This window comes from Somniosus microcephalus, unplaced genomic scaffold (genome assembly GCF_052327205.1).
Source record: "Somniosus microcephalus isolate GS21.2 unplaced genomic scaffold, FLI_Smic_1.0 unresolved_chr7, whole genome shotgun sequence".
Lineage (NCBI taxonomy): Eukaryota > Metazoa > Chordata > Chondrichthyes > Squaliformes > Somniosidae > Somniosus > Somniosus microcephalus.
Window position 1 is genome coordinate 2,813,604 of NW_028225185.1, and position 18,739 is coordinate 2,832,342.

Genomic DNA, 18,739 nt, shown 5'->3' on the forward strand with positions numbered 1-18,739 from the left:
TTCCTCTGAATTGCTTTCGAGGGGCGGCGAGTGCGGCCTGAGTCTTGTCGGTCGGTTCAGCGGCTCCGACTCCTCTGTCTGCTGGTTTTGGACCGCACACGGGTGAGGTTTACCAACCCAGCGTGGCGGGAGTCAGCGACACTGGCGCCTGTCTGCAACCCACCCAATCTGTTAGCTGAGTGGGAGCGAGAGCAGCAGGATTCTAACCGTGGGGCTGGCTTTGGGCTTTATCGAGGGAGACGGGATCAAGCGGAGCCTGGTGGAGTTGCTGCCCTTGGCACCAGTAACCCAGGTGATGCCACTGCACTCTGGGCTGCAGCCAGGACTCCCGTTGATGTTCGATGTGCCTCCCCTCGCCCAGTGCACACTCGGCAAGCGCTGTTCATCGAGAGGGGTATCGCAGGAGTGGCCACCTTGCCTGTGGTTTTACACCCCTTCCCAACCAGCCAACGAACCCAGGGACTGCCGACCCTGACTGAACAGAGGGCGGTGCCCTCACCCAGCCCCACTACCTGGCAAACCTCAGGCAGACCGGAGGGCGCTCCGACTGCGACAGGTACGTGCGTCGATTGAGGTTCACTAGTTATATTGTGGAGTGCTGAGAGTAGCTCGGAATCTGTTCAATCCACACCGGCAGAACATTGCAACAACCTGGCTGTCGGGACTTGCTGAAATTAGCGTCTTAAACACACAAGATTTTTTATTCAAATAATTTTATTTAAAAAAAGAAAATATTCCAGATGGAGAAGCTGCTTTTGGAGAGTGATGATCGTGTGGGTCAGTAAATGTTGCCAACCCTTTGTATTGTTGGAGGTGCAGTTACACAGGTAGAGGTGGGAGTTCCTGCCTCATCGGGACACGTTCCTGATTAAATCGGTGGACACGGAACCACGCCAATCGCAGCGGGGTGAGCTCGACCTGGGGCAGTGAGGTAGTGATTCCCCACCCCAAACATTGCACCGTGGGATGGGGGGCGGAGAAGGGAAACTGGTGGGAGCAATCTCACTCTCTGCCACCCTGGAGACTCGTCCTGTGGCCAAAGTGAGTGAAGCAATTGCTAAAAGGTTGTTGCTGATCCACCACTTAGAAAAAATCACCCAAGGGGGTTTCACAGGCAGAATCAAAATGGACCCGTGGAGATATTGGGGACAACCAAAAAGCTGGGTTAAAGAGGTGGCTTTTAGGGAGGGGGACGTGGTTTGGAGGGGAAGTCCGGCGCACAGCCGTGAAGGGGGCAGAAAGGGTTTCGGTGGAGGTGAATCTTAAATTGGAGCCAGCAGTGACTGGACTGATGGGTGAGCGGGTTAGGATATGGGCAGCCATTGTGTAGGAGCGGAAGTTTAGAGGGTGGTGGATGGCAGGCCAGGAATAGTCTGGAGGTGACAAAGGACAGAGAGATGGGCCACGGAGGTGGCTTTTGACGGTCTTTGTGGCGGAGAGGATGTGAGGTTGGAAGCGACGCCAAGAACTGTGAACACACTGGTTCGGCCTAAGACAGTGGCCAGGAGTCAGGGGGGGGTGGGTAGTGCTAGTGGATGGGTGGAAGCTGATCAATAAAGTGGGTTAGTGACAGATCAAACACAGGGGAACGGGAAGTCCCAGCAAGTGTTGACATTCCCAGGATTCAGCATGGAATCTGGTGTCTCGCTCAAATCACTGCCACCCATAAGTCAGGTGATGGAACACTCTCCACTTGCCTGGGTGAGTGCAGCTCCAACACTCGAGAAGCTCGACACCATCCAGGACAAAGCAGCCCGCTGGATTGGCACCCCATCCACCACCTTGCCAACGATGCCCACATCCCATAAACAAATCAATCTAGGAATAAAGCTTACAGCAAACCTGGTATAGAGCACGAACGGCCCATCAACAATACAAAGGGCAGAAAGAAAATTATCCTGCAGAGATTGGTAATCAGAGCATACAATAAAGAGGAAAAGTTCAAACATTTAACAAGCATCTTTTGCAAAAATACACACAGTTTCCATTTCATTGGCACTAGCTTCCACTGTCAGTATGACCACAGACTTCACTGAATGGGACAGGCTGGGGGTTGGTGTCGACCCATTGGGTGTTTAAAGCTCTGCGGTGAGGTGCCAGTGAGTGGGTAACCAGAGCACTCGCAATCCCTCCAGTGAGAGACAGAGCTGGGTTGCTGCAGGAGCGACTGCCCAAGGGCGGGCCAGTCCTGCACAGCCGAGCTGCAGGAACCCCCCCCACCACCACCAATGCAGCAGAAACTCCCTGTTACTTTCACATGTATTAGTTAGAAAATAGTTTTTGGCACAGTCATGTGTTGAAATAACAGCCCAATGGCTCGAAAGTGTCATTAAGTCTCTGCCCGATTCGAACATCTTTGGGAGACTGGGGGTGTGAGAGGTCAGTGTGCAAACAGCTAAAGTTCACCGACTGACCCCTCACAACTTCCAGCATTGAAGGCCAGCAGCCGATTTGGTTTGAGAAAGGAGAATCACATCGACGCAGCATGGTACGTTTCCAATAGTTCACTTGCAGACACCAGGACTGGGGGGGGGGAATGTGGAAATCCAGCTCGGGGGGTGGGGGGGCTACACTGCGCCCAACCTGTCCCAAGGAGTGTTAGAGCGGTGAGCTGCCAAATATTGTCTTACCTGCTGGTCCTTGGCACAGGTCCCTATTTATGTACTTTTCTACTCATTGAGGTCAAGGGTTTTGGAACAGGAGGAGGCCATTCAGTGAGACCACGGCTGATCTGTATCCTAACTCCATCCATCCGCCCTGGCTCCAGATCCCTCCTTTGCCTGGTTAAAAATCTATTGATCTCCGATTTTAAATGATTAATTGAGCTGGCATCTACTGCTTTTTGTGGGCGAGAGTTCCACATTTCTTAAAGCAAAGGGCAGTAGAAGTGTTTCCCAACTTGTCTCCTGAATGGCCTGGCTCTGTCGATGTCCCCTTATCCTGGACTCCCCCCACCAGAGGAAAAACTTTCCTATATCCCAGGGAATTCAAACCTAGTTTATGGAATCTCTCCTCATAATCTAATCAAGCGAATTTGGCTAGGACAAATAAAATTAGAGAGTTAAATGCGTGGCTCAGACTGGTGTGGGAGAAATGGGTTTTGCTTCCTGGGACACTGGCACCAGTACTGGGGCAGGAGGGAGCTGTTCCGTTGGGACGGGCTTCACTTGGCCAGTGCTGGGACTAGAGTCCTGGCGGATCATATAACTAGGGCTGTAGAGAGGGCTTTAAACTAACTAGTGGGGGGGGGCGGGGAGGTTCCTAGAGAGCAAATAATAAAAATGACAACAGAGAAGGGCATAGACTTAGGTAGCAGTGGGGAAATTAAAAACCAGAGCGTGTCAGGAAGTATGGAGTAAAAGGTAAAGTAATAAAAAGGGCAAAAGCAGGAACTAAGTGTCACAAAACATCTTTGAAAGTTCTCTATCTGAATGCACGTAGCATTCGTAACAAAATAGACGAGTTAATGGCACAAATAACTACATATGGGTATGATCTTGTGACCATTACAGAAACATGGCTGCAGGGTGACAATGCCTGGGAATTAAACATACCAGGTTATTTAACGATCAGGAAGGACAGGCAGGAAGGAAGGGGAGGTGGGGTGGCGATGTTAATAAAGGAAGGAATCACTGTAATACAGAGAAATGATATTGGGTCAAAAGATCAGGACAATGAAACAGTTTGGGTGGAGGTAAGGAATAATAAGGGGGAAAAAACACTAGTGGGAGTAGTCTATAGGCCTCCGAACTGTGGCAACTCTGTTGGACGGAGTATCAATCAGGAAATAGTTGAGGCTTGTAATAAGGGAACATCTATAATTATGGGGGATTTTAACTATCATATTAATTGGACAAATCAAATTGGGCAGGGCTGCCTTGAGGATGAGTTCATTGAGTGTATTAGGGATGGGTTTCTTGAGCAGTATGTAACTGAACCGACCAGGGGGCAAGCAACCTTAGATCTGGGCCTGTGTAACGAGACAGGATTAATTAAAAATGTCCTAGTAAAGGATCCCCTTGGAATGAGTGACCATAACATGGTTGAATTCCATATTCAATTAGAGGGTGAGAAGGTTGGATCTCAAACAAGCGTGCTAAGCTTGAATAAAGGAGACTATGAAGGTACGAGAGCGGAATTGAGTAGAGTGGATTGGGAAAATAGATTAAAGGGTAAGACGATATATGATCAGTGGTGTACATTTAAGGAGTTATTTTACAACTTCCAAAAAAAATATATTCCACTGAGAAGAAAAGGGTGTAAAAGAAAAGACAGCCATCCGTGGCTAAGTAAAGAAATTAAGGATAGTATTCGACTAAAAACAAGGGCATATAAGGTAGCCAAATCTAGTGGGAGGAGGGAGGATTGGGAAAACTTTAAAAGACAGCAAAAAATAACAAAAAGATTGATTAAGAAAGGGAAGATAGATTATGAAAGTAAATTAGCAAAAAATATAAAAACAGATAGTAAGAGTTTTTATAGTTATATAAAAGGAAAAAGGGTGGCTAAAGTAAATGTTGGTCCCTTAGAGGATGAGACCGGGAAATTAATGGTGGGAAATATGGAGATGGCAAAAACACTGAATATTTTACATCAGTCTTTACAGTAGAGGACACTAAGAATATCCCAACACTGGACAAACAGGGGGCTAAGGGGGGGAGGAGCTAAACACGATCAAAATCACTAAGGAAGTGGTACTCGGTAAAATAATGGGACTCAAGGCGGATAAATCACCTGGACCTGATGGCTTACATCCTAGGGTCTTGAGGGAAGTGGCGGTAGGGATTGTGGATGCATTGGTAATAATTTTCCAAAACTCCCTGGACTCGACAAAGGTCCCGGCAGACTGGAAAACTGCTAATGTAACACCCTTATTTAAAAAGGGCAGTAGACAGAAGGCGGGAAACTATAGACGGTTAACCTAACATCTGTGGTAGGTAAAATTTTGGAGTCCATTATTAAGGAGACAGTAACAGGACATTTGGATAATCATAATTTAATAGGACAAAGTCAGCATAGTTTTATGAAGGGGAAGTCATGTTTGACAAATTTGCTGGAGTTCTTTGAGGAAGTAACATATAGGGTGGATAAAGGGGAACCAATGGACGTAGTGTATTTAGACTTCCAAAAGGCATTTGACAAGGTGCCACACAAAAGATTATTGCTTAAGATAAAAAATCACGGGATTGGGGGTAATATTCTGGCATGGATAGAGGATTGGCTATCTAACAGAAGGCAGAGAGTTGGGATAAATGGTTCATTCTCAGACTGGCAATCAGTAACTAGTGGTGTTCCGCAGGGGTCAGTGCTGGGTCCCCAACTCTTTACAATCTATATTAACGATTTGGAGGAGGGGACCGAGTGTAACATATCAAAGTTTGCAGATGATACTAAGATGGGAGGGAAAGTAGTGAGTGAGGAGGACATAAAAAACCTTCAAGGGGACATAGGCTAAGTAAGTGGGCAGAGATTTGGCAGATGGAATACAATACTGGAAAGTGAGGTTATGCTCTACGATTTTTCCTGCCAAAGTGCAAGTTATTATCTTAATGGCAAGAAACTTTAAAGTACTGAAGTACAAAGGGATCTGGGGGTCCTGGTGCACGAAACTCAAAAGGTTAGTATGCAGGTGCAGCAAGTGATTAAGAAGGCCAATGGAATGTTGGCTTTCATTGCTAGGGGGATAGAATATAAAAATAGGGAGGTATTGCTTCAGTTGTACAAGGTATTGGTGAGACCGCACCTGGAATACTGCGTACAGTTTTGGTGTCCATACTTAAGAAAGGACATACTTGCTCTCGAGTCAGTACAAAGAAGGTTCACTCGGTTAATCCCGGGGATGAGGGAATGGACATGTGAGGAGAGATTGAGTAGATTGGGACTCTACTCATTGGAGTTCAGAAGAATGAGAGGCGATCTTATTGAAACATATAAGATTGTGAAGGGGTTGGATCGGGTGGAAGTGGGGAAGATGTTCCCGATGATGGGTGAAACTAGAACTAGGGGGCATAGTCTTAGAATAAGGGGCTGCTCTTTCAAAACTGAGATGAGGAGGAACTACTTCACTCAGAGGGTGGTAGGTCCATGGAATATGCTGCCCCAAAAAGTTGTAGAAGCTACATCATTACAGAAATTTAAAACAGAAATAGACAGTTTCCTAGAAGTAAAGGGAATTAAGGGTTACGGGGAGCGGGCAGGAATTTGGACATGAGTCTAGGTCCGGATTGGTCATGGCCCTGTGGGTAGCGGAGCGGGCCCAGGGGCCGTGTAGCCTGATCCTGCTCCTATTTCATGTGTCTAATTCTGTTAGATTCAGGAGATGGTTCTGTGATAGTGGATTGGCGGTTAGGATCAGATCAGCCATGATCTTATTGAATGGCGGAGCAGGCTCGAGGGGCCGATTGGCCTACTCCTGCTCCTATTTCTTATGACCCTTGGAGCCCTGGCAACATTGTGGTGAATCTGCACTCCTTCCAAGGTCATTATATCCTTTCTACGGTGCGGTGCCCAGAACAGTACTGCAGGTGTGCCAGGGAACGGAACACTTGGTACAGCACGGGGTTAGATACAGAGTAAAGCTCCCTCTACACTGTCCCATCAAACACTCCCAGGGCAGGTACAGCACGGGTTAGATACAGAGTGAAGCTCCCTCTGTCGAGGTACTGTGCAGGTTGAATCCCTGGTGTAGGGAGGGCGAAGGTCAGTCAGCGACCCGTGCATGTGTGGCCTTGGGTTTTATCCACTTTCTGTAGCTCCCCCTCCATGAATTCTAACACTGCTGGATTTCCTCACCCTCTCAGGAGGTGAGATTTCTTGGCGGAGACCAGTCACGCTTTGTTTAATTGAAACTGCAGGGAGTTTACCTTTCGACTGATTTAACTGGGAATCCTGGGATAAAGCCGAGGGTGACGGCTGCGGAGATTAACGGGTCTTTTACAGCGAGTCGTGGTCACACTGACCTCACCCGCCCAAACCAGAAACCATCGTTCTTTGCTAATCCTAGGACATCATAATTAAAAAGGAAATCTCTCTTTGGGAGAAATGGAAACCTAAAATCATCAAAACAGCAACTTTTGAACATTACAATTCAATTAAAACTAAAAAAAAAAGTTAAACATGTCACCTGTTGTAACTGGGACCTTGGAATGAACGGAAACTCCATGGACCTTGAACAGGACGGTGCACGGAGTTGGCAAACCAGGTGTGATGGAGAGAGCGGCCCCGAGATTCTCATGGGCATCGCTCTGAATCGACTTGGCCGAATAAACGGTTCCAGGCCAGAGTGAGCCAGTGATGCGGGCACAGCATCTGCCCTCTTCACCCAGCACCTCCGCCCTCCTGGCTGGTCCAGGCACTGCCTCGCTGGCAAGGGATTGTGCCCACAGCTGGGAGGGATCTCCCTGGGAATGTGCCCACAGCTGGGAGGGATCTCCCTGGGAATGTGCCCACAGCTGGGAGGGATCTCCCTGGGAATGCCGGACGAGGACGGTGTGGTGCCGGGCAGTGCAACCCTGCCCACAGCCAGCTGGCCAGACGGGAGGCTCCCCGCTGGTAGCAGCCACTCTGGGGGTATGGGGGGCACCGCGCCCTAAGTTCGGGGGGGGGGGGGGGGGAGAGAGGGGCGCGGCCAATTTGCAGGCAGCTGTCCCTCCCCTGGTCTCGGGGACCACTGCCATCACACGAGGTGAAACAACGTCCTTCCTACAGAAATAATGCTTCAAAACAACCTGTAAAAAGTTGGGTTAACTTTGGTATCAAACTGATCACTCACTGAGCGTTTGGCGAACTTTCAAAAACTGGCATTTAAAATACTTTTCGATAAGGTTTCAGCTGCTTTTTTTGGATCATTTTTACATCAATAACTCTCTCCACCGAGAGAAAACATTGTAGCTAGGGGCCGCTAACAGACACTGAGTGTTCACTGGGTTAAACCAGAGAGCGGGGAGGATGAGGGAAGGTGACACGGGCCAGTGAGGGCTTGGCTCGAGGACACGGTGTTCATTCCTGACAGTCATGGGAACAGGAGGAGGCCATTCAGCCCCTTGAGCCTGTTCCTCCATTCACTGAGGCCATTCAGCCCCTCGAACCTGTTCCACCATTCAATGGCAGCCAGCGCACCTTTCGATTAAACTTTGGATTAAAAGGTCACAATCTGCCCCGAACTTTCCCGACTCCCTTTCCTTGTCTGATGATGCAACTGACACTTTGAAATCCAGGCTGAGGTGCAAAGAGTGGCGGTGGGTGAAGGGGGTCTCCAGTCCCCAACCCACGCTCCAATCTCAGGGGGGGCTACAGCTAGTCTCGGTACCCCAGGGTTAGAAGGTGCGGGGAATCGGCCAGGGAGCCCGCTTCCCGGTCCCCGTCCAACAGCAATAACTGCCGGAAAGTGGGCGTCGGCTGAGGACAGGATTGGTGATGCCCCCCCATGGCCAGGTGGCACTCACTGGGCTAACGTCAATGCAGCCACTTGAGTTAGGGTGGCTGTCGGTGCCCATGGGACCCAAGCCCAGCGAGAGTCAGGTGGAAAGGGGGGAAACTGAAAAGGAATGAATTGTGGTGAGGACCTGGAACTCGCTGCCGACGGAAGTGGTGGAAGCGGAGACACTCGATGTTTTCAAGGGGAGACTGGATAGGCACTTGGGGGAAATAAACTTTGCAGGGCTACAGGGGATAGAGCGGGGGAATGGAACTGACTGGATCGCTCTACAGAGAGCCAGCACGGACATCGATGGGCCGAATGGCCTTCTGTGCCGTATGACTATGAATTAGAGATCGGTGGTGGCTAGACGGGACGGTGCTGGGAGCGAAGAGACGGACTCTGGATTTTAACTTTAACAAGGAATCCGTCAGTGCAGGGGAGGGCGGGGAGGCCTGGTTCAGCACGGAGTGAGAGGCTGAGTGTCCACCTCGAACAGACTGGGCTTTTGTCAGTGACTGCCGTGGCTCCGTGGGCAGCACACTCGCCTCCGAGTCAGAAGGTTGTGGGTTCAAGTCCCACTCCAGGGACTTGAGCACAAAAATCCAGGCTGACACACCCAGTGCAGTACTGAGGGAGCACCGCACTGTCGGAGGGGCGGCACTGAGGGAGCGCCGCACTGTCGGAGGGGCGGCACTGAGGGAGCGCCGCACTGTCGGAGGGTCGGCACTGAGGGAGCGCCGCACTGTCGGAGGGGCGGCACTGAGGGAGCGCCGCACTGTCGGAGGGGCGGCACTGAGGGAGCGCCGCACTGTCGGAGGGGCGGCACTGAGGGAGCGCCGCACTGTCGGAGGGGCGGCACTGAGGGAGCGCCGCACTGTCGGAGGGGCGGCACTGAGGGAGCGCCGCACTGTCGGAGGGGCGGCACTGAGGGAGCGCCGCACTGTCGGAGGGGCGGCACTGAGGGAGCGCCGCACTGTCGGAGGGGCGGCACTGAGGGAGCGCCGCACTGTCGGAGGGGCGGCACTGAGGGAGCGCCGCACTGTCGGAGGGGCGGCACTGAGGGAGCGCCGCACTGTCGGAGGGGCGGCACTGAGGGAGCGCCGCACGTGCCGTCTTTCGGATAAGACGTTAAACCGAGGCCCCGTCTGCTCTCTCAGGTAGACATAAATGATCCCACGGCCACTATTGGAGGGGGGGAGTTCTCCCCGGTGTCCTTGGGCTCTCTATCCCTCAACCAACAATGACCAGATAATCTGTTTTTGTTATCACTTTGCTGTTTGTGGGAGCTTGCTGTGCGCACATTGGCTGCCGCGTTTCCCACATTACAACAGTGACTACACTTCAACAAGTTCTTCATTGGCTGTAAAGTGCTTTGAGACGTCCGGTGGTCGTGAAAGGCGCTGGAGAAATGCGAGTCTTTCTTTTGCACAGAGTCAGTTCTGGTCCAATTTCAGCCAGGCTGCCTTGCCGAGTGGTTTTGGGAGGGCGGCAGTGTTGGCGAGAGAGAGGAGGCGGCAGGACATCCTCGAACACACAGCGGGATTAGCAGAGACCTCCCGGGTCAGGCGGCTTCTTCTGCATCTTTGGTCTGGTTGTGGTGCGAGGAACACGTCTCTCTCTCTCGTTCTCTCTCCGCCCTCTGATCAAATACTCGGTGTCCTGACTCAAACAACAGCCCCGGGGAGGAGGGGGGGGATACGGGGAATCGCGGAGGTTTGGGGAACTCAGTGTCTGTTTACTGACCATCTCTGGGGTTAAAGCACAAAGTTACTCGATACAGAACAAGATAAATTCAGTTTCTATGACAATGTTCCTAAATCTCTAAAATCTTTGGATGCTTTTCAGCCAGTTTAAAATATTTGGATACTTTTGAATCGGTTTAACTTCCTGTTGTTGGAGTCAGAGGAAGGTTGTGAGAAACAGTGCGGGGGGGGGGGGGTCCCGCTCTGTGCGGGAGGTAGGTGGCGGGGGGGGCGAGGAGGTCCCGCTCTGTGCCGGGAGGTCCCGCTCTGTGCGGGGGGGGGTCCCGCTCTGTGCGGGAGGTAGGTGGTCGGGGGGGGGAGGTCCCGCTCTGTGCGGGCAGAACCCACCGACACTGGAGGTAGTTTTGTGTCGAAGTCTCTCGGTGACGGTCTGTCACCGGCGGTTACCGTGGATGTGGAGCGTTAAACAATGGCTCAAATTTGGAACATTCACGTCAGTTGAGGTAGGAATCTTTGGAGCACCCGATCGCACCGGGTTAGCGCGACAAAGCCCGGATAAAGTCAACTTAATCGGATTAAAGCCCGGTTAAAGTCGAATTAACCGGATTAAAGCCCGATTAAAGCCAAATTAACCAGATTAAAGCCCGATTAAAGCCAAACGAAAGCCGGTTTAAAATCCGGTTAAAGTCGGGTTAAAACCGATGTCAGTCCTTTGGCTCAGAGAATAACAGAATACAAGTTTTGGTCTGGGAGGGTGGAGGTGCTCAGACTCTTGGCGCCGCCAGGTGCTGCTCGATCACCACCTGGAGCTGTGTCGCGGCTCGGTCTCGGCCGTTCTCTGAAGCTGGATCTCCGTTCTGAAACAAAGGAAGAGGTGAGAGGAGCATCAGGGAGGTGAGCAGAAACCAGAAATGGGTGACCGGTGGTTACTGGGGTGACGCTTCCTTCATCCAGTACTCGCTGGAGTGCCCGGCGGTGCCGAGGGTTTTTTGAGGGCATGTTGTTGTTGGAAGAGAGGGAGAGAGAGAGAGAGACTGAGACTGGGGGGAGAAGAGAGAGAGAGACTGCTGGATTTAGTTTGGGATTAGCCTGGAGAGAGAGGGGGGGAAGGATGGCCTCAGGCCTGGCCCGATCGACCCCTGCGAAGGAAGGAAGGCGAGCTCTCCCTCCCCCTGCTTTACTCTCTCTCTCTCTCTCTCCCTCCCTCCCCTCTCCTCTCCCTCCCTCCCCCTCTCCTCTCCTCTCCCTCTCCTCTCCTCTCCCTCCCCCCCTCTCCTCTCCCTCCCCCCATCTCTTCTCCCTCCCCCCCCTCTCTCTCTTCTCCCTCCCCCCCCTCTCCTCTCCCTCCCCGATTTCCTCTCTGTCCCTCCCTCCCCCTCTCTGCCTTTCTTCAGAGCCCGGACGCGGTGAGCCGAAGCCCCCGTGTGCGGATCAGCGCCTCAGGGCCGGCCGGTGCGTGGCCTAATGCGTGAGGCCCGGCCGGACTCACCTTAGCTGAGGTTGCGCTCTGGGACGCCGCCGACGTGCGTGCTGACTCCCGCCCCGCCAGCCTTTACTAAGATGGCGGCGATGGCTACGCTCGGCTCAGTCCCGCGGCGCCAACCTTTACCAAGATGGCGGCGATCGCGGGGCGGGCGGTGCCTAGCTCGGGCGTGGCTGGCGAGGAGAGGCCGAGGCTTCGAGGCCTGCAGGCGGGGTAACCCTCCAAGGTTGCGGCGCCCGGTGGAGGCAGCGAGTCAAGAGGAAAAAAAAGGGTGAAAGGTAGGAAAATTAATCAGCTTAGAAAAAATATTTACAAATTAATTTACTTTTTTTTTTAAAACAATTTCCCCTCCACACACACAGAAAGTGGGAAAAATAAATCAATAGTTAGAAATCAAGATGGCAGCCACTCACCTCAGCTCAGAAGGATTAGGCCCGCCCCCACACACAATGAACCCCCCCGTGACGCACCGATTGGTCAACCATCACGTCACTCAACGCTAATGAGCGGAATTTTGCCTTTTTTAAAAAACTTTTTTGTATACTGTCGGAATAATTTTTGTCTGACCAAAAAGTAATTACGCCTATTAGACCCCCCTAATGATAAGCTTTCTTTTGATATAACATGTGAGTAGGTACGCTGTATAACTTTTGGGTGTATAGCGGACAGACAAACAGACAGAGACACAAACCGCTTTATATATATAGATTAATGTGATGTCGGGTCTCACCGTACTCACCAGCTCGGTCATCTCCATCTCTCTCCCCACTTCATCCTTCCTGTCTGCCTCCAGGTGGCCATTCTGCCCCTCCGGGGCCATGCTGTTTCCAGCCTGTGGGACCGTCCAACTCTCCTTAACGCCCTTACAGCCGAACAGACTGCAACACACGGAGAGAGAGTGAGTGTCCCATCGAAACACATCAGCCCCCCCACCCTCCGTGTCCCCTCCCTCCCCTCCCCCAGTGAGACCCCTCCCCTCCCCCGTGAGACCCCATCCCCTCCCCCCGTGAGACCCCTCCCCATCCCCCGTGAGACCCCGCCCCTCCCCCCGTGAGACCCCTCCTCTCCCCCCGTGAGACCCCTCCCCTCCCCCAGTGAGACCCCCTCTCATTCCCCCCCGTGAGACCCCTCCCCCAGTGAGACCCCCTCTCATTCCCCCCCGTGAGACCCCTCCCCTCCCCCCGTGAGACCCCCTCCCCCCGTGAGACCCCTCCCCCCGAGAGACCCCCTCTCATTCCCCCCCGTGAGACCCCTCCCCTCCCCCCGTGAGACCCCTCCCTTCCCCCCGTGAGACCCCTCCCCTCCCCCCGAGACCCCTCCCTTCCCCCCGTGAGACCCCTCCCCTCCTCCCGTGAGACCCCTCCCCTCCCCCCATGAGACCCCCTCTCATTCCCCCGTGAGACCCCTCCCCTCGTGAGACCCCTCCCCTCCCCCCGTGAGACCCCCTCCCCTCCCTCCGTGAGACCCCCCTCCCCATCCCCCGTGAGACCCCCCTCCCCTCCCCCAAGACCCCTCCCCTCCCCCCGTGAGACCCCTCCCCTCCCCCCGTGAGACCCCTCCCCCGAGAGACCCCCTCCCCTCCCCCGAGAGACCCCCTCCCCTCCCCCCGAGACCCCTCCCCTCCCTCCGTGAGACCCCCCTCCCCATCCTCCGTGAGACCCCCTTCCCCATCCCCCGTGAGACCCCTCCCCTCCCCTCCCTCCGTGAGACCCTTCCCCTCCCCCAGTGAGACCCCCCTCCCCTCCCCCGTGAGACCCCCTCGAGACCAGCACCTTCTCCGGTATCCGAGCATGAGGAAGAGAACACAGAAGATGATGCAGGCCATCCCGATGTGAATCCCGACCACAATCCCACTCAGCGGGCTCTCCGGTGACTTCTTACAGTCGCAGGCGGGGTCTCGCGGGGCTGAGAGGAAATGACACAGGAGTTAGTGAGCAGACAGTGTACAGACACACAGACAGGAGTTAGCGAGCAGTCAGTGTTCAGATACACAGGTGTCAGCGAGCAGTGTACACACACAGACGGGAGTTAGCGAGCAGTCAGTGTACAGACACAGACAGGAGTTAGCGAGCAGTCAGTGTTCAGACACACAGACAGGAGTTAGCGAGCGGACAGTGTTCAGACACACAGACAGGAGTCAGCGAGCAGTCAGTGTACGGACACAGACAGGAGTTAACAGGCGGTCAGTGTACACACACACAGACGGGTGTTAGCGAGCGGTCAGTGTACACACACAGACAGGAGTTAGCGAGCGGACAGTGTTCAGACACACAGACAGGAGTTAGCGAGCGGTCAGTGTACAGACACACTGTGGTGATTATTCCTTGATTAGTAAAAGTATTGTGATTCGTTGTTTGTTAACTGCCTTGGGATATGTGTTGTAATCTCATTGGTAGTTGATGATCACATGATGTGTTGTGGCTACCTTAAATTCAGTCCTTTTCTAGCTTTAGTTGGGACTGGATGTGGAAAGATATGCTGCTGATTTTAAAGTTAATAAAACCTAGCTTTGGAAGGCCAATCTATTCTTTATTTCAATTTATTAACTTTATGTTAGAATGGAGTGATATCTTCAACCAGAACGATTCAAGGCTGACCCCAATTCTGCTGGAGTGGATGATAAATGGAAACATTGGTATTGTACATTTAAAAACTTTTTGGGCGTGTTGGATCAAGAGGCTCTAAATAAGCTGAATATGCTGATCAACTATATTGACCCGGATGTATATAAATATATTTTGCACTGTAAAACTTATGAAGAGGCTATTTCTACATTGGAAAAGATTTTTGTTAAACCAAAGAATGAGGTATTTGCACGTCATCTTCTATCTGCCCGTAGGCAGCAGGTGGGAGAATCTTTGGATACTTATTTACAAGCACTTCGGTGCCTTGGTGTTGACTGTAATTATAAGGCTGTGACGGCTGAAGAATATAAGGACGAATTGGTACGGGATGCTTTTATTAATGGATTACTGTCTCGATCAATTCGTCAGCGGTTGTTAGAAAATAAGACTCTGGATCTTAAAAGTGCTTTTGAGCAAGCTTCTACATTGGATGTGGCTCAGAGAAGTTCAGATTCTTATGCTCTTTTTAATCGGCCTGCGACTATGGTTTCGGCAGTTTCGGATGAAAAGGAATTATGTGGACTTAATGGGAGTGGTTTACTAGATTTTGAAACAGTTTCTACTTCGGCGGCCGTTGCCTCTAGGATTCAGAAGTGTTATTTTTGTGGGAATATCCGGCACCCTCGTCTGAAGTGTCCTGCTCGGGAGGCTGTGTGTAGTAAATGCGGCAAGAGAGGTCATTATGCACGTGTGTGCAAATCATCAGGTTCAATTACCTTCCCTTCTCCTGGTGTGGGAGGGTCTTCCTCCACTACCTCTTCTGTGACTATTCAGCCTTTAGATAGGGCGTTTATTGCATCAATTTCTGCTGCATTTGCTCATGGCCTAAACAAAGCTATAGTTACGGCTCAAGTTAATGGGTTGGAAGTGAAGGCCCTTATAGATACGGGCAGTACTGAGAGTTTTATAAGTCTTCAGTTTGCGAAGGAGAAGCATTTGAAAATTTCGCCTGTTACGTATCAGGTGTGTATGGCTCAGACGACCCTTACTTCACAAATAGCTGGTTGTTGCTTTGTGAAAATGGTTCTTCTAGGTAATACGTATACTGATATACGCCTATCTGTTTTGCCTAATCTCTGTGCGGATATTTTGATTGGACATGATGTGCTTCAGTTACACGAGTCTCTTAGTCTTTCATTTGGAGGGACTAAGCCACCTTTATCTATTTGTGGATTAACCTCTTTATCTATTCCTCCATTATCACTTTTTTCCAATTTGATGTCGGATTGTAAGCCAATTGCTACCAAGTCAAGAAGATATAGTAGTCAGGATAGAGAATTTATTAATTCTGAAGTTCAATGTCTCTTATTGGAAGGAATCATTGAACCTAGTTGTTCGCCTTGGCGAGCACAGGTAGTTGTCACGACTAATGAGAGACACAAGAAACGAATGGTGATAGACTATTCCCAAACTATTAATAGGTATACTCAATTAGACGCGTACCCTTTGCCTAAGATTGATGAGCTTATCAATAAAGTATCTCAGTATAAAGTTTTTAGCACTATTGATTTAAAGAGTGCTTATCATCAGATTCCTATTGTTAAGAAGGATCAACCATATACGGCCTTTGAGGCTGGTGGAAAGCTGTATCAGTTTTGCCGAATACCATTTGGTGTTACTAATGGTGTTGCTTGTTTTCAACGGGCAATGGATGCTTTTATAAGTGATAACTCCCTCTCTAACACCTTTTCATACTTAGATGACATCACAGTGTGTGGCAAATCAAGGGTGGAGCATGATTCTAATTTAAAAAGATTCCTTCAAGCTGCGGAAAAAGTTGGTTTAACTTTTAACAAAGAGAAATGTATCTTTTCGACTACTGAGGTAAATCTATTGGGGTATATTATTTCGGGAAATAAGATTAAACCAGATCCAGAACGTCTGCGACCATTGATCGATTTACCTTGTCCTACTAATTCTAAGGCTTTGCAACGAGTTGTTGGACTGTTTTCTTATTATTCTAATTGGATTGCAAATTTTTCACGGAAGATCCGGCCTCTTATTCGGGTTACGACATATCCTCTATCATGGGAGGCCAGGACATGTTTTGAGAATTTTAAAAAGGATATTTTAGGAGCAGTTGTGCATTCCATTGATGAGCAGGTTCCCTTTGTGATTGAGACGGATGCTTCGGATTTTGCAATTGGGGCTACTTTGAAGCAAAATGGAAGACCTGTGGCCTTTTTCTCACGTACTTTGAATAATAGTGAAAAAAGACATTCCTCAATAGAAAAAGAGGCATACGCAATAGTAGAAGCATTGCGTAAATGGAGACATTATTTATCGGGGCGACATTTCACGTTGGTAACTGACCAAAAGTCTGTGTCCTTTATGTTTGATGTTAAACATTTTGGAAAGATCAAGAATGATAAAATAATGAGATGGAGAATTGAGTTGGCATGTTACCATTTTGACATAGTTTATCGTCCAGGGAAGGATAATGTTGCTGCTGATGCACTGTCGAGGGCTTATTGTTCTGTGAGTCACGGAGATACGCTTATTAATCTTCACAATGCCTTATGTCATCCTGGGGTTACGAGGATGATACACTTTGTACGCAGTAAGAACTTGCCTTTTTCAGTTGAAGACGTCAAGCGGATGACTTCATCATGTTCTATCTGTGCTCGGTGTAAACCGAATTTCTTTAAGCCTCAACGAGCTCATCTTATAAAGGCTACTTCTCCTTTTGAACGTTTGAGTGTCGATTTTTAAGGGACATCTTCCTTCAACTACTCAAAACCGATATATATTTACTGTTGTGGACGAGTTTTCAAGGTTCCCTTTTGCTTTTCCTTGTGCAGATGTATCAGCTGCTAGTTATTAAATGTTTGACTCAACTTTTTGTCATCTTTGGGATGCCTGCGTATATCCATTCGGATCAGGGAAGTTCTTTTATGTCTTCCCAGTTGAAGGAATACCTTCAGAGTCGGGGAATTTCTACTAGTAGAACTACCCCGTATAATCCCCAGGGTAATGGACAGTGTGAACGATACAATGGGGTGATCTGGAAGGCAGTTATGTTGGCGTTGACATCCCGGAACCTTAAGAATACACAGTGGGAAATGGTGCTGCCTGATGCCCTGCATTCCATTAGATCATTGCTTTCAACGGCTACTAATGTGACCCCCCATGAAAGGCTCTTTAACTATCCGCGGAGATCTACTACGGGATATTCGGTACCTTCATGGCTTACTATGCAGGGACCTGTGTTGCTTCGACGCCATGTTAGATTGTTAAAATATGACCCCTTGGTGGAGGAGGTGGAGCTGTTAGAGGCAAATTCCCAATATGCTCATATTCGATTCCAAGATGGGAAAGAAAATACTGTTTCAATTAAAGACTTGGCTCCTTGTGGGGGCCAGCCCTCTTCTGAGGATATTAACAATAGTCATGATTCGGATAATGTGGATGCTGTTACAGATACTACGAATATTTCCAATCCGATTGCAGATAATCATACTTCTATTAGTCAGCCTTTGATAGATGTTTATGACCGTCCCAGTTCATCTTCTGATGGGATTTCTAATCCGGAAACCGTTGAGAATCGGGATATGGATAGCCTTCCTGTTGAAGATACTTCTGTGCCTTCTGGCGTGGGAGGGCAAGGAATTTCACCAAGGTTAAGAAGGTCGACACGAACAAGATATCCGGTCGACCGATTGAAAATGGACTTTTAAATTGATAGTAATGTTTTAAAAATTGTTGAAATATTATAGTATATTGTTTTAGTTGAGAGATACTTAATACTTATGCGTAATGTTATTATTTGTTGTTCATTTAGTATTGTGTTATGTAAATAGTTTTATTCTCATGCATAGTTTAGTTGTAAATAATTAATTGTAAATTGTAAAAGTTATTAGGTTGGAGTATATTTTAAAAGGAGGGGTGAATGTGGTGATTATTCCTTGATTAGTAAAAGTATTGTGATTCGTTGTTTGTTAACTGCCTTGGGATATGTGTTGTAATCTCATTGGTAGTTGATGATCACATGATGTGTTGTGGCTACCTTAAATTCAGTCCTTTTCTAGCTTTAGTTGGGACTGGATGTGGAAAGATATGCTGCTGATTTTAAAGTTAATAAAGCCTAGCTTTGGAAGGCCAATCTATTCTTTATTTCACACACAGACAGGAGTTAGCGAGCGGTCAGTGTACGGACACAGACAGGAGTTAACAAGCGGTCAGTGTACACACACACACAGACGGGTGTTAGCGAGCGGTCAGTGTACTCACACAGACGGGAGTTGGCGAGCAGTCAGTGTACACACACAGACAGGAGTTAGCGAGCGGTCAGTGTACAGAGACAGGAGTTAGCGAGCGGTCAGTGTACGGACACAGACAGGAGTTAACAAGCGGTCAGTGTACACACACACACAGACGGGTGTTAGCGAGCGGTCAGTGTACTCACACAGACGGGAGTTAGCGAGCAGTCAGTGTACAGAGACAGGAGTTAGCGAGCGGTCAGTGTACGGACACAGACAGGAGTTAACAAGCGGTCAGTGTACACACACAG

The 18,739-nt window shown here is 49.8% G+C and overlaps 1 long non-coding RNA gene across 1 annotated transcript; it reads right to left on the reverse strand.

The window, feature by feature from the left end:
• Positions 1–9,341: 9,341 nt before the first annotated feature.
• Positions 9,342–14,786, reverse strand: LOC147086383 (uncharacterized). The gene is made up of 3 exons (XR_015075721.1): positions 13,378–14,786; positions 12,345–12,483; positions 9,342–10,979 (listed from the first exon to the last, which is right to left on the reverse strand). It is a non-coding gene; the product is annotated as an uncharacterized LOC147086383 (long non-coding RNA).
• Between the last annotated feature and the right edge of the window lie 3,953 nt (positions 14,787–18,739).